The sequence below is a fragment of the Bombus terrestris genome, chromosome 6 (assembly GCF_910591885.1).
Source record: "Bombus terrestris chromosome 6, iyBomTerr1.2, whole genome shotgun sequence".
NCBI lineage: Eukaryota > Metazoa > Arthropoda > Insecta > Hymenoptera > Apidae > Bombus > Bombus terrestris.
The window spans coordinates 17,304,570-17,319,645 of NC_063274.1; the positions used below are offsets into that span (position 1 = coordinate 17,304,570).

Consider the following 15,076-nt stretch of genomic DNA (forward strand, 5'->3'; position numbering starts at 1 on the left):
CCAATGTTGGAAAAAAACATTTTTGAAATGTTCGACAGGATGGTAAAAATATTTTTCTAATTAAAAAAGCAAATAAGAAGACAGTTTTAGTGATATGAGAATGATAATAAATTACTCTTCTGTCTTTTTCTTTCTTTAATCCTCGTTCGCAGTACACATAATTTTACGATGAAAATGTAGAATATCTATTCGAAACCTTATTTATTCTTCTCCTGTTTAATTATGTTCCTTTTCTTGGTATGATTTATAAAAATATGTGCAACGGGATTTCTCTTCGGTAGCCCTACAAATCTGACGAATGAACGATGCGTAAAAAAAATAAATTATTGCTCAATAATGAATATATTTCGCCTTTGATTGTGTAAAGTGTTTCCTTCTTCAACAGCTAGTTAAAAGACATAAATAACACGCTAAAATTACGCTACATTTCTATACGATTAAGCTAAGCGTACACTATCTACACGATTCTTGTCTCAATATCCACTGAACAGATGTTCAATATCTAAATAAAATTTATTTCCCACGGGTCAATTTCAAAGCTGCCAAGGTGCCTCGTATATCACAAAAGCAAGGTGTAACTATTAAATCCGTGATAATAAAGTCATTCGTTTTTATGTATTTTCTATATGATATAACTATGTACGACTATTTCTGTAAGTTTTTAGCTTTCTTCGTAATGTTCGAAACAGAGGTGATTCCAGATACTTCAGGCACGAAAACTTAGAAAAGTTCCAAGAAACATGGACAAGGTTTCTTTGTATATATAGCTATATAGCTATATTTTCGATCGAACCATGTTTTTCTCTCGATAAGCAGTTTTCAAAGTTCGATACAAATATTTTGTAGAAAGTTTTTCTTAACTCTACTATTATCCTCGACTTCTTTTCACATATAACAATCGCAATAACGATCCTTTCGTATTTCTTTCGAGTTTGAACAATTTTCTACCGACTCGGTCAAAAATGATACAAGGAACGCGGCAGAATTAAAGCAATAAAAATCCTCTTCGTCGTAATTATAAATTAGAATAGAAAAAAATCAGGGACCGTTTCGAGATTAATTGAAAAAATATATAACGAAAGAAAGGTGACATAATTAATGATACAAAAGAGAAATATCTAATTAAAAAAAGCTTCCAAATTCGTTCAAGATTCCACAGTTGAAGAGAATACTCGTACACATAATAATTTTACTGCAGCAAGAAAGAAAGTAACGTAGAAGCACTGCAACAATAAAGCAAGCTCATAATTAAAAGTATTACCAAGGCTTGTAAAAAAGAAGGTTGAATTTCAAGTAGGACGTACGCCAGCAACGAAAAACTGCAAAAACTCACGGTCAAGATTCCTCAGGTTCAAGCCGCGTCGGTGCAGCTGCACCACCCACGCATATGATAGATACGCCACTGCCTTCAGCATTGTTTCTTTAATGATTCATATAGGGTGATTGTACCAAGAGTAGAGGAAGCAGTTTCCAACTGCAAATGCAATGAGCCTGTGTCGTATCGGAAATATTAATCCTGTCGGTGTCGTCGAAGGCCTCCGTGTAAACGTGAATCGCACATTTTAATGGTGATTATAATATGCAGACGACTTTCGTTCTTTTAAATTGCAAATAGCAGCTTTCGCTGGGCTGACACGAGATTTCGTCTGAATGAAGTTTCTTGATTAAATACCTCGGTGATTCCTCTTGTCGGCCGACAAGAAACAAATAGTTCAGCAGCTCTTCGTGGTTATAATGGTCTATGAATTCTTTGTGTGTCAGATCATTGCATTGTTAGAGCGCGTGCGATGAAACAGGTGTCGAAACGAGATAAAATGGAATTAATGACTGTATGTAATTGTATTGAACAATTGTGTATTATACCTATTATTAGAGGATTGAACTTGGTAACAGACATTTAGGGGAATCTATTCCTAAAATCTGTATATTAACGCTGCATTTGCAGATGTTTGGTTTCGCTTGTTCTAGATGCTTTGATTAAATGAAGATTATGTCTTTAAAACGTGTCACGAAGTGTGTAGAAGAATTGTGGAACAAAAACTTCTCTACGCGACTAATTTGTAAGCGAGATAGATGTCTGAAGTTTTACAATATCAATAAGCAGCATCAGTCGCTTCTCACGCGTCTTTATCATTAAATTCTTCCTTTTTATTTTCTTATCCATGAAAGTGCCCCCATTGTCGAAGTTCGGCGTAATTCTTTACCTTTAAAGACCTTAAACCTAAACTACCAATATACTGAAGGTTACACTAACTCATCTTATTCCAAAATAATTTCTTTTTTAAACAATTCTTCTATTCTACCAATTCCAAATCTAAATCTTCACTTACTATCGATTGAAGTTGAACTAACCGAACCAACTGATACTAATTTGACGAAAACTTGTTCTTTTTAGAAAATAGTCCATCCATCCCATCGACGCTGAATTTAAATATTACGCTCTTAATCTTCTAACTAATTTAACTTAATCTACTAAACTTAATTTACTAAAGATCATCCAGCTAATACCAAGACGACGAAAACTTTTCTTCTTAAAAATCTTTCCCGATTTTCCCAACCACGAAGTGAGCCACAATCTTTAGAGCTTCGCCTTCAACCTAATATACAGATAGAGTTTATCCAATTTCATCGAATCGATACTCACACAACAAAACGACTTAACGGACGAAATACTTGCTTCTATCGTAATTGTAAATCCAAAGAACTTTCTGCAAACAAAATTTCCTTCTTACAAAATATTCCTCCATTCTACTAACCACGAACTCATCCATAAACCATAAGCCTTCATCTTCAATCTAATAAAGTTACTTTAACCTTACCTACTCGCCGGAGATCTTTTCTTCGAGCGTAATTACAGAGCCAAAGAACTATGTCCGAAGAAAATTTTCTTCTTAAAAGTATTCCACGATTCTAATAATTTGATCAGAATCCTTGAAGCTTCACCTTCAACCTACCAAAGTTCCTCTGACTTTACCGATACTTACACGACAGAAATCTTTCCTTCGTAAACTTAACCATAAACCATAAAGCTTCACGTTCGAGCTACTAAAGTTTCTCTAACCTTACCGATACTTACTCGACAGAACTCTTCCCTTCGAGCGTAATTATATATCCAACAAACTTCTTTTCTGACCAGTATGTCACCCGGAGGAATTACGAGCCGCGCCGGTCGAGCCAGATATTTGTCCGGGCGCAAAAGTCGAGCAAAAGGCGGCCAGAAAGTGCGGCAGCGTGGCGCACGAGACAAAGGACACACGAACGTACGAAGGAACGAACGATCCTCTAAATCGGCACGTCCGTCGAGGCTCATGAATCTCGGCGAAACAGAGAAAACCCGTGTGTGCACGGTTCGGTACGCAGCACGGGCACGGACACGGGGAGTGAAGCTCGTGTGGTTAGCCGAGAGATAAAGAGAAAGAGAGACGAGAGGAACGAGGCCTCCGTCAACGACACACTTGTTGTTCCTCCGGAGTAAATTATTCCCCCCTATCGGGTCGCGGAGAAGTAGAGAAAGCTTTCGAGTCGCGGACGCCTGACGGCTGACGTAGTGGCGCATTTTATTCAAATAATCGCGACGACCGAACACACCCTTGCATTACTCGACGCAACGGCGCGCACCGGCCTCGAACGCGCCGAGCCACGGCGATCACAGCAGCTAAGCGCATACCGGCCGACGTAGGTACGTAATATACGTTTGTTTGCCACTCTTCTCGTCTATTGTTTACGGTTTATGGGTTCGATGATTTCCATGATACGACAATATTTTTTTCGGAGGATTTTTCATCGAAATATTTCAAGGAATTTCACGTATAAACTGGGCGAACTTGCTGCTTAGCCTCGCGGTTATCGATCTTTCAAATCGCGAATCTTTCTCCAAATTCGCAAACTGTGAAAACAATTGAATAAAATTTATGCAATAGTATTTAACAATGATAAATTTAAATGAAGTCACATGACGTTCGAGTATATACAATAAATGGTTGTACCCTGAAAAAAATTGGGAAAGTAGGAAAGTCCATTGTGTTAGGTTTTCTTCTTAAAGTTGCCAATGTTAGAGCGTTTGTAACGTTTAAGCTATATTTTTGATACATAACTATTACACATTTGCAGACTAAATAAAGAAGTAATGAAATGCATTTTTCAAATTAGTGCGAAATTATTGCACACGTCGCTTAAAATGGATAATATTGGCATGAAATGCTTGTATTACGGATCAATTAGTTATCAATTAAAAACTGGACATCTTAGTGAGTGGTAACAGGCAATTCTATGTTCATAAACGCCAGTAAACACTTGCAATAAGTTCGCAAATACTTAGAATTACAAAGTAATGTCATATGTTTATTCGGTTTAAAAAAAGCTAAATTAATCTCAAGATTCTGATATAGATTAACGTTGAAAATTTTCACGGTATTATCAAGATTCTGACGTTAATCTAACAAAATATCGTATTTTGCGTTTACGTATAGTATTCCATGTTCCGCCAAGATGAATTCAACGAGATAAGTGACGAACAAGCAAGATTCGGTAGATTCAACTAACTTTTATCACGACTTACACCGAAACTATAACATTCATTAGCACCAACAAATTCGTGATAACAGCGTGACAAGATCAGTATGTTCGCACGATCCTCATATTCATCGTTTCACGTTCAAAGAAAGAGAAAAATGTTGAAAGACTATCTTCCGAGATCAATGAAAGATTTCTTAATTCTCAAAATCCTTGATCAGCATATTAAAACAAACAAACTAAAACTTCCAAAAGCCATCTATTATATTATTCGAAAAGCTCTTTATCGCGAGGCTATGCGATTTCTAAACTATAGACCAGAGAAACAAGGTTCTCATAAGTCGACAAACAGCTACTGACATTATTTCCAGTAGTAATATCTAAAATCAGCAGGCACGTCGACAACTCGTGTATTTAATTGTAAAAGAAGAAGGATACACAATCACCGCATCATTTAATATACGCGTAATTTATATACACATAATTTAAATGTACAGCTGCCAACAGTGCTAACTGCATTAAAAGGTAATAAGCACTGTTCTATTTTAGTCATTAATTTGTAGATATACGTGCGTTGATAAAATATATTGTTACCGCAAACCGACCAAAGTGGTTGGCGATAAGCACCGGTTCTAGTCATTAATTTGAATATTTTAGCAAAATATACCGTTGTTACCACAAACCAACCAAACAGTTTGAATATTTATGAGCGCCAGTGTACAATGGTGTACATCGTCAAACTACATGTTAACTCGCGACAGATCCGATACGTACACAGTAAACACATTAAACGTGTAAACTGATAAACGAAATTACAATAAAGAAAGTCAAAAGAAAGACGTAAAATAAAAATCTTAGATTTACAAAAAATGAGAAACCTGGTAAAGTGAATTAGAATCACGCTTCTCTTTTGTAAAATCATGCGTACGTATGCGCGTACGAGGTATGCAAGTTTGGAATCGTAAAGCTATCGAACATAGTAGAGACGTAAACGGAGGAGCTCGTAATTTTATAGGCCCCTGATTAAACTTTTAAATCGAATGACCAATGCGGTTCGCTTGGTAAGCGGAAGTGACGACCCAAGCCGCTCACCTCTGCACTACTAACGCTCCGGCGCGTTTCAGATTTGAGAACGAAGAAAGCGCATCCCCGAAACCTTTACGGGCTTAAGGCTGCGGAACGGACGTCGTCGCTGTTGTACCCTATATACCTTTCTTCTGACCTCAGACCGTACCGGCCATTACGTGCGACTTCCTGTGACCGGGTGAAACAGCGATCGGACATCTCTTCGGCGACCTTATGCTGTTCGTTCCATCCAAATATTTCGGTAAAAATAACTAGTTTCCTCGTAGATAACTTTACTAGCTTTCTTTTCAATTTCGCAATTTATTTCTGCAGATGCTCGTCCCAATTGATTTTTGGGTTTAAAATTAGTTAGATTAATTTTTGGAATATTGGCGCATCCATATGTATGTACTTATAGTGACGTACAAACGTATTCGATAGGTTTACAGTGGCGGACAGAAGAAATTTTATAAAATAAGAAATGTGAAAAGATACTGTAATTTTACAAAGTAAAATAAAATAAACATAATATATAGCGTAGAATACATGACTGTTATCAATGTGGTAAACAATTTTTTATACAGAAGTCACTAAAATTCACAGTGTATTTTGAACTTTCCTCTATCCGCCACTTTACAAAAACAGTTAAATTTAGTAGATCTATTTAGGATGTTAGAGAAATTTGTACTACTTTGTGGTTCTTTAGATTGAAGAGCGTGTTATGCGAACAGAAGTACTATTGATAAATAAATATTATTTATTATCGCATATGTATTCATGTAAAATGCTGAAGAATTAACGCGTTGAAGAGTATGTGAAAGACTCTGTCTATAAAAGAGTTCCGCGCGTTATAATACGTGAATTTACGATTTCAAATATGATTTCAATAGATACAACGATGCAATGTCGGACTCGTATATTATTTTTGAATGTTATTTGTCTCATTTCATATTTATAAAGTGTACCAATTTATTTATATACTAACTGGAAACAAATAATTATCTTCATAAATTCATCTTTGAGGAGATTAAGTTTCTCCTGTGTTTTGAACTTTGATTTCGAAACAATTAAGATACAGACAGAATTTGTCATCGAAGTGAGTAAATTAGCATCCTTGTGTCAATTTTCATGTCAGAAATTTTTCTAAATGACGTTATTTGTTAAAGAAACGTAGGTGTAATCAAATCGAACTTTCAATATTTATTCGATCTTCGATTTCAGCAAATTGAAAATCCTTTTTGATTTAACCTACATCGATGTTAATATCGTAATACTGTATAAAATATTAATTAGTATTTAATTAAAGCGTAAGTGTACGCTATATCAATGTACAAGGAGATATTCTATTCAGCTGTCAATGTTTTCGTTTCTCATTGACGTAAAAGAAAGAAATTAAATAATTATAACAAAAGCAAATTATGCAGAAACATGATTCGTCCGCGTGCGTATTTTGTCAAAGAGAAGACAGTCTCGCGAGGAATAATATCCGGCTTCCGACCAAGAACTTCGGACACCTCAATTCGTTAACTCTCACCTTCATTGTTTTCGACAAAGGCAATTTTCCTTGGTCACAAGTAAATTTTCATTCCTTAATAAATCACTGTCATTGTCTGATAACGTCAGCCTTTTAAAATTCCCTCGAAACCCGTACACACGAACGCGCCACGCCAGCTAATACAAATCGCTCATTTGCGGCCCCGCGGCTTCTGTGCCATAATTATTGTATACACGCACAAGTAATATATATATTTGTAACAATACGATTAACCTTACATCGTTCGCGTAACACGCTAAGTTTCAGTTCTCTTTAATGCACCGCGATTCTTCGCACACCGAATGACCTCGAAATACGTTTAATATTGAAGCGATTATTAAAATTCGTTGTGCGAAGTTTTGTCTTTTCACTTTGAAATTATCGTTCCTACTTTTATTTTTAAAGTCTCTTAACATTTTATCCTGTTGTTTTTAAAAACTGACGTTTAAATTGATTCTAAAGTTTAATTTAAAGAATCGATTTTCAACATTTTGATGATCTTAAAATATAGTTCTTTTTCTTATGACTGCGAGTTTGAAGTTTAAACGGGACTTCGTGAGATTTCCAGATGCCGATTTTTGAAGCTAGATTCCTGACAAAGTGCAAACGTTTCGAATTTAAATAACGTTTTCCTTTATATTTTTGACTTGCGTGTTTTTGATCATTCTTTGATCATTCTTCTACAGTTTGTCTATATTTTTATACCCTTTGATAGACTTTTTCTGTTTTAGATCATCTTGTTGCGTAAAGTGCTTAATATACCTCGCACGAAACAAGTGCAGACACGTCACGATACTGTTTTCGACATGCTCGGATAACGAAAATAACATAAAATTGAATAATAAGCGTTTAATGTCAAACATTATCGATTAAGCTAATAGGCGAATAATTTTACACCTTGAAATTACCATGTGTCGAAGTTATTATATATTTCTTGCTACGGTACAGCAAACGCGAAATTCTGTTATAAGCTAAAGTTCGAGCTGCCAGACTGAAATTTTGCACGGTTTGTTAGCCACCTTCTACATACTATCGATAAATGTTGCAAGTTTGAAATAAATTAACCTTTCACATACGAGCAGACTTCTTGCAATCCCGTCATTCCTTGTTACCTTTAAATACATCATATTTACATGTATACAACGTATATAATACAGTTTACTCCTAAATGTTCACTTCTTGTGCAAGAATTACTTCGTTTTAAATTTCCAGCCCTTTTGGAACTGATGGAATTAAGATAGTACACAGTCCAAAGATAACTTTCACATTTAGACATTTAATAATTTTAATAGTCCTTTTACAACGAACCATTACATTTTTAAAATTCGTTCAAATTTGCATTATTGCCTATATTATTGCAATTAAACGATGATCTGTCTCGAGAAAATGGAAGGTGAACCTAATCTCAAACGAAAAAAAGGGCTTCGAATTGTTTTACATTAGAGTACATCTACATTAAGTTTTACATTAAGTACATCTACATTAAACGTACAAAAATGTGAGAAATAACGTAACATAAAAATGAGATATACAGAGGATATAAAACGTATTGGCATGTTATGTTTGTTTTAACTTTCATATATTGAAATATTACAATATGTTTAAAATGTTATCTTAATTTATCTTAATTAATAAAGTATATTATCTCAAAGTTAGAACTGTAAGAATAGAGAAAAGAACATACTGAAACAGGACCTCATTAGGAAACACGAACAAGTACAAATAATTTATTTCTTCATCTTCTGTCTACTAATATCTATTGTGTTGACACGTTCCTTTAACATCGATTAAAATATTTGAGGAAAAATAAAATATACTAAACTATTCCCTCCTTATATCATTTCCAAGAACCACTTCACTTCCTTCAAGATGATCTACTACACATATAAATTACTTCAACAAGAAGTTTATCAAATGAAATAGTCACACACACATACACAGGCAGATACAGTTGTGGTTGGAAGAAAGTATACATTTGCATATGAGTGTTAGTAACCGTGTACTAGATACGAGACTCGTTCACAAAGTAATATCCGATCATGTATAGAAGGATATAAATCGATAGGATGTGCTTGAAAGAAGGTCACTTAGCTTAATTCATACGTTGACATAAATCATACGAAATTTTGTGCTTTAATAATTAATCTTGCCACGTTAATAAGTAATTGTCCATACATTCAAAACAACCATACGAAGTGAAAACCTGGCCGATGACGAAGTGCGGTCTCCCGTACTTTTACGCTTCTTGAATGCTGAAATCATTGTTCCAAAAAGAATTTACCTTCGACTTATAGCAGTTTTCCAGTAATGAACCTATGGATTTGTAAGATGATGGGTGCAGGAATTAAATACGGGCAATGAAAAAATGATAAATTCATGAAACGAGCCTGATTTCCATTTTCTTACAAAATTTAAGGAGTTTTCGAGTGGATAACGCTTCGCAAGAAACGACGACTTAAAGAATGACGTGAAACGATATGTGGACTCGCGGCGGAAGTGTGTGACAAGGATAGATACGTACGAAAACTTGTGTAAGGTTACGATAAGCGTTTAAATAGGAATGTCGATGGTATTGAAAAATAACCAACTATATAATAATATACCGAAGATATAAATAAAGAAATAAAGAGATCTTTTTAAAACGCGTTTGTATAGTTATTTAAAAACGTATTACTTGTATCATACCTTTGTATTACTTCACAAGTACCTCGTATTTTTCGCCATATTAATAACAACCATCTAACTTAGCATATACGTTACTTCTATTCGTCGCTCTTGAAAAAGATATAATTCAGTTCTCTAAGATTACTATAAAATTACAATAAAATAATTTTTCAAGCTTTATCCATCAATCACTGTACCAAAATACTTACACAAAGTAAAATCTTTCCGCATAGATCTGGAGAACCAAAGAAAAATGATACATCTCTGCAATTAAACCACGTAATGGGAACGAAAGAACAGAGAGAACCTGAGGTGGAATTGCGATTCACGGAAACGTCGCTCAAGGAACGCGACTCGCCGCTGAAAGGAGGCGATTCCCTCGAAATTACCGTAATTGATTTTTATCCGTAATTAATACGTAGTAACCGACCAGTTGTCAAGTCACCGATCTGAGTCATCGTGATCGCAAAAATTACGGACACAATCTGACGCAGACGGATAGTCCGCGAGTCGCGTCGTGTCATCGCGGCCGGCTCTCTCGCTTATTATTTTACCTTCGTTTGCCGATCGATCGAAAGCTGTTGTTGCCCGTTTGAAATTCGGGGGAAGTCCAGGTATTGTTCGATCGCGACGCACCGAGAAGCTTCATGAATCCCGACGCGACACTGATACCGAGAAAAACCGGCACGCATCGCGTAGTTTATCGTTCACGGAATTATTGACGTTTCGTCGATATAATTGATGTTTGCGAATCGGCCTCGTTGCTTCGACGATAGGTTGTCGACCTTCGGGGATCGATGGAAATCTTGCCGTTTTTTCCACCGCCAGCCGTCGAGAAGTTGCTCGTCGATTTTCATCTTTAAGCAGTTTGCAAAGAAATTTCGAACAGGGAACGGGAAAAACCTGAATTTATTGAAAAGAGGAAATTGAATGCAGATAGAATTTCAGAGAATTTTGACAGCGATTTCATAGATTTCAAGCATTAAACGGTTGTCAGGAATATATTGGAGATAGGAAATAGTGCGTGTCATTATGAAATTATGTAAAATTTAACAGAAATTCGAGAGGAACAAGAAATATGTATTGGGGAAAACGTTTTGCGCACTGGATTCGTTTATCTCATAAATTTGTTTCTTGTACAATTACATTGATGTTTAATACTTGGAGGAAAAATATGTTTCTTACGTAAAGTAATAAAAATGATAATAACTAGATAGTTAATTAAGGAAGTTGGAGTTAGTCAGAGTGTTCAATTTCCTCGATCTGTGATCCTAAGTATTATAATTTTACATACGAGTATATATACAAACTCGAGAATATTATGTAATTTTCTTCTATTCTATCTGTAATTGCTTGTTTGGAGATTCCATTAGCGTAAACAATATATCATCGACGTGTCGATCCTATAAATAATAATCCTTACAGTGTTCGCGCAGAACATGTCGTTGCAGCAAGTGCATTGCATAAAAAATTACGTTGCATGGAAAAAGTACTATAACATAATCAAACTTCGTATTCCGTGCACGTTTCTACATTATTATGTTTCGCCTGTTTTATCATTTATGACTTTCAACGATGAACGAGATCGAACGAATATAAAAGGAAGCTTTTTCTTAAAGGATCAAACTCACCACATCTCATTTGTCATTAAAAGTTTGACCGCTAAAGAAGAAAATCGAAACGATTCTACCGTCAAACTCGTGACACAAACTCGTGATCGCAATTGATCTAAAATATCGCGTGATTGCAAATGAAAATATATAGATAGCGAAATGAAAACCTTCCAACTGATGTATGTGTGTGTATATCGAGCCAATTGGCTTGTCACTGATCGCGTAAGTGCCATACGAACGACATTTCGAAGAAAAAGACGGTGGATGTTCGCTGAGACGCGTCGAGTGTGGAAGAGACGACACGTTGAAAATATACATCACTCCTTGACACTTTGAATCTAGGCTACGAGAGTTACTCGCCGGGACATGTGACTGAATATCGTGACATGGTTCGCGATCCATGCGACGGCCGCGCGAGCAACGGATGGAACCGACCGGAACAATTTTAATGAAGATGATTTTCGTCGCCAGGAAATGGCAACAGTTGAGAAGTCGATCTCGGAACCGTTTTATTTTCGTTTTTCTTCCGTTTCACCGGCTACTTTCTTCCACCGACACGCGTTTGTTCGTTTCGCTAAAAGCAAGCGATTCACAAAAATATTTCAACATTTACCATAAAAAAACATTCTGAAATTTCTTTAATACCGTGTAAAAGGACACCTTTAACATTATCATATTGGCGAAATTTAAAACCAATCTGAAGCAGTAGTAGTAGTAGTGATAGTGGTATGTAATAGTATTTATTTATTGTATGAGACTTACGCCCAACAGAATATATATATACACATATAAATGTACGCATGTACGATAATACAAATCGTGTTTTAGCTTTATGCAATAGATCAACTGTTTCATAAAGATTGTGGTTTGTTACTGCTCGGCAGATTAATTTTCTTTACTTTGTTTCTGTTAAAGTGTCTGACTTGTTTTCCTATTCATTCTCCTAAGTAGAGGGATCTTAATCTCATGCATAATTTTATGCATATATCTTCTATTAACTTTTCTCTCGGAGCAAGATAAATACTTAGAATCTCCATATTTTTTTTAAGGATAATGCTAGTCTACATTAAGATCTATATTGAGCACACTTGACTAGAATATGTTACAATGTCTCCATTTCGCGTCTACTGCACAGTTTGCAATTTAAATTGTTGTTAATGAAATATGTAATACCCTTGACGTTTACCGTCTATCCAATTCTACCTGATAATCCTAATCGGACTAGTTTCTTTTATAGGTAAAAGGTATACTTAAACCTTTTTCCCTTTTAGTATATGTCTTCAAGGTATTTAAACAAGGACATTGTATATAATCAATCTGAAGTATATGGAAGTTGCAAGATATTTATTTTAAGATTTCAAATCAACCTGAAGATATATTATAGTTGTTTGATTAAATATGTTTGTGATCTCTGGAAAAAATATACCTTATATATTAATATATTCTTATGCACATAGTCACATTTGTATCAAATTTTACCAATATTACCATAAGGTAGTAGTGAGCATAAAATAATAATGTGGTAATGGAAGGTAATGGAATTTCAAAATGTTTTGTTGAGCACACATAATATATTCATAAAAAGTTTCTACAAGTTTGTCAGCCACTGTGTGTGATGTCTAAAAGTCCTAGAGCTGTAACTATTTGAATCTTCTTTTGACAGTCTCTTAGTACTCGATAAGATTGAAAATTTAGTGGAGAAACATCGTGTTTTTAAATTAAGAATTCTGTACGTTTTTGCATCTTTATATACTTTCCTCGACAATTATAGCATATACCAACTTGCAAGAAAAACAAAACAAAAATTTATCATCAATTTTAAAATTTATCAAATATTTACATTCAGAAACCTCAACTTGTATACGTATGTATGTGATATCAGTTCGTGAAAGGCCTAATTTCTCAACAGAGAAACGAAAACGAAACACCGACGTTACAAGTATTACAGTGCAGAAATAGCAACATTCTAGAGCTCAATAAATTATCTGTCGTATCACGGAGAGAACCAAATAGAAAATTCCATAGACACGGTTAATCCAATAATCTGAACGAACTAATAACTAGAAAGAGAGCATAGCTTCTTATCAAAAAGCTATCACAAGTATAAGCTTGTTCTTTTGAAACGAATAAGAACTCATCGGGAGCCGAATGATACTCCGATATCAATGGCTGCAACGTTGCGTAGTATTAGGATACTTTTCGCAAAAGAACGTTTACGCTCAAAGCCTCAGCTTTGATAACTACGCGATGTGGTATCGTGAAAGTAAGAAATCTCAAAGGAAGAAGTAATTTGTTAACAGGGAAAGCAAAAATCGCGCCGATACATCAACCGATAAAATACCAGAGGATAGAGAAATACCAACATTCTAGTCTGTGCGCATAAATTGCCCGTCGTATCACGGCCGAACGGAATAGAAAATTCCTCGGACATGGTCAACCTAATAATCTCGGACTGTTTAAAGAAGAGACTTTTCTGCCGTTTGGTTACGCCAATTCCACGTAATAACAGTGAAATATTGAATCCGAGCGTAAACTGCAATTTAATCGACTCACGGCACGAATGTCTGCGGGACACGAACGAGATCTCGAGTTGGCTCGCTTCGAGGTTCCATGTAAACGAGAAAATTCTCGAAGAAGGGAAATGCCGTGGGGTCCCGAGGGGGTTCGTACCCACCGACGCATCGACCCTGTTCCTCTCGTCGATCCTTTACCTTGTCTCTCCCTTCTTCTCCACCGGTCTTTCTCCTCTGTTTTCTCTGTCTCTCGCAAGAGAGGATCAACGATAGTGATTGGCGATTACGTTAACCAAACACCGCGGTATACGCCCCTGCAATTTGCCTGAGGATCATCTTCCCCTAATCGCCGCGCTAATAACAGGATTACCGAGGCCTGACCGCGGAATCGTATACTTATCCCTAATTCGCTGTATCGTTATTAATATATATAATACAATTGAGAACGTCCCGTGGCTGCGATAAGATGACTACGTGGTCGAGGCACGTGCGAAAACGCCGAAACGCTGCCATTTTTTCGCGAGTCCCTCTATCCACCACCACGTTGTAATTTCGGATGAATGAAAGGGGCGAAAAATTACGCTCCTCCTGTTGATTGATTGATTTTTCCCGTTTTATAGTTACAGTCCTTGATTGCTTACTTTCGTCTTTTTCTTCCCTTCTTTTCTCCGTCTTCAAGTATCTTCTTGGGATTCGAAATTTCGTGGATTTAATTACTGATTCGTTTCGTATGCGACGGATCGATCATTTTTCGTGTTTCATGAATTTATGACTTGTACGGTTTTATAGAAGGCGAAAATATAATACAAATTCCAATATCGCATATTCTAGTAACGTTCAATTTACTCGTCCATCTAATCGTTTGTTTAGCTTCTTTTCATTTAGATTACTCTAAACTCCTTACTAATCTATGAATAGTTAATGAAAAAAGACATGATTTATTATGTCCATAGATTTTAGAGACAGATAGCGATTTTTCTTCTACATGAAACGACATTCAGTTGTAGAGATCGAAGGAAAATACGTAAGTTATCTCGTTCACGGATGCGACAGAATTAAAAAATAGCGAGGATAATCCGTATCCACGCCTATAAATTTTATAAGAAGTTGCTTTATTTCTTATTGCAATTGTCATTTAGAGAACTTTTAAATCTGCCTTCGCGTGTATTATTATC

The 15,076-nt window shown here is 35.7% G+C and overlaps 1 protein-coding gene across 2 annotated transcripts in view; it reads right to left on the reverse strand.

Moving 5' to 3' along the window:
* LOC100645034 (putative transcription factor SOX-15) overlaps positions 1-15,076 on the reverse strand; it is a 69,408-nt gene that overhangs the window by 44,371 nt on the left and 9,961 nt on the right. The gene's annotated exons all lie outside the window — the stretch shown is intronic.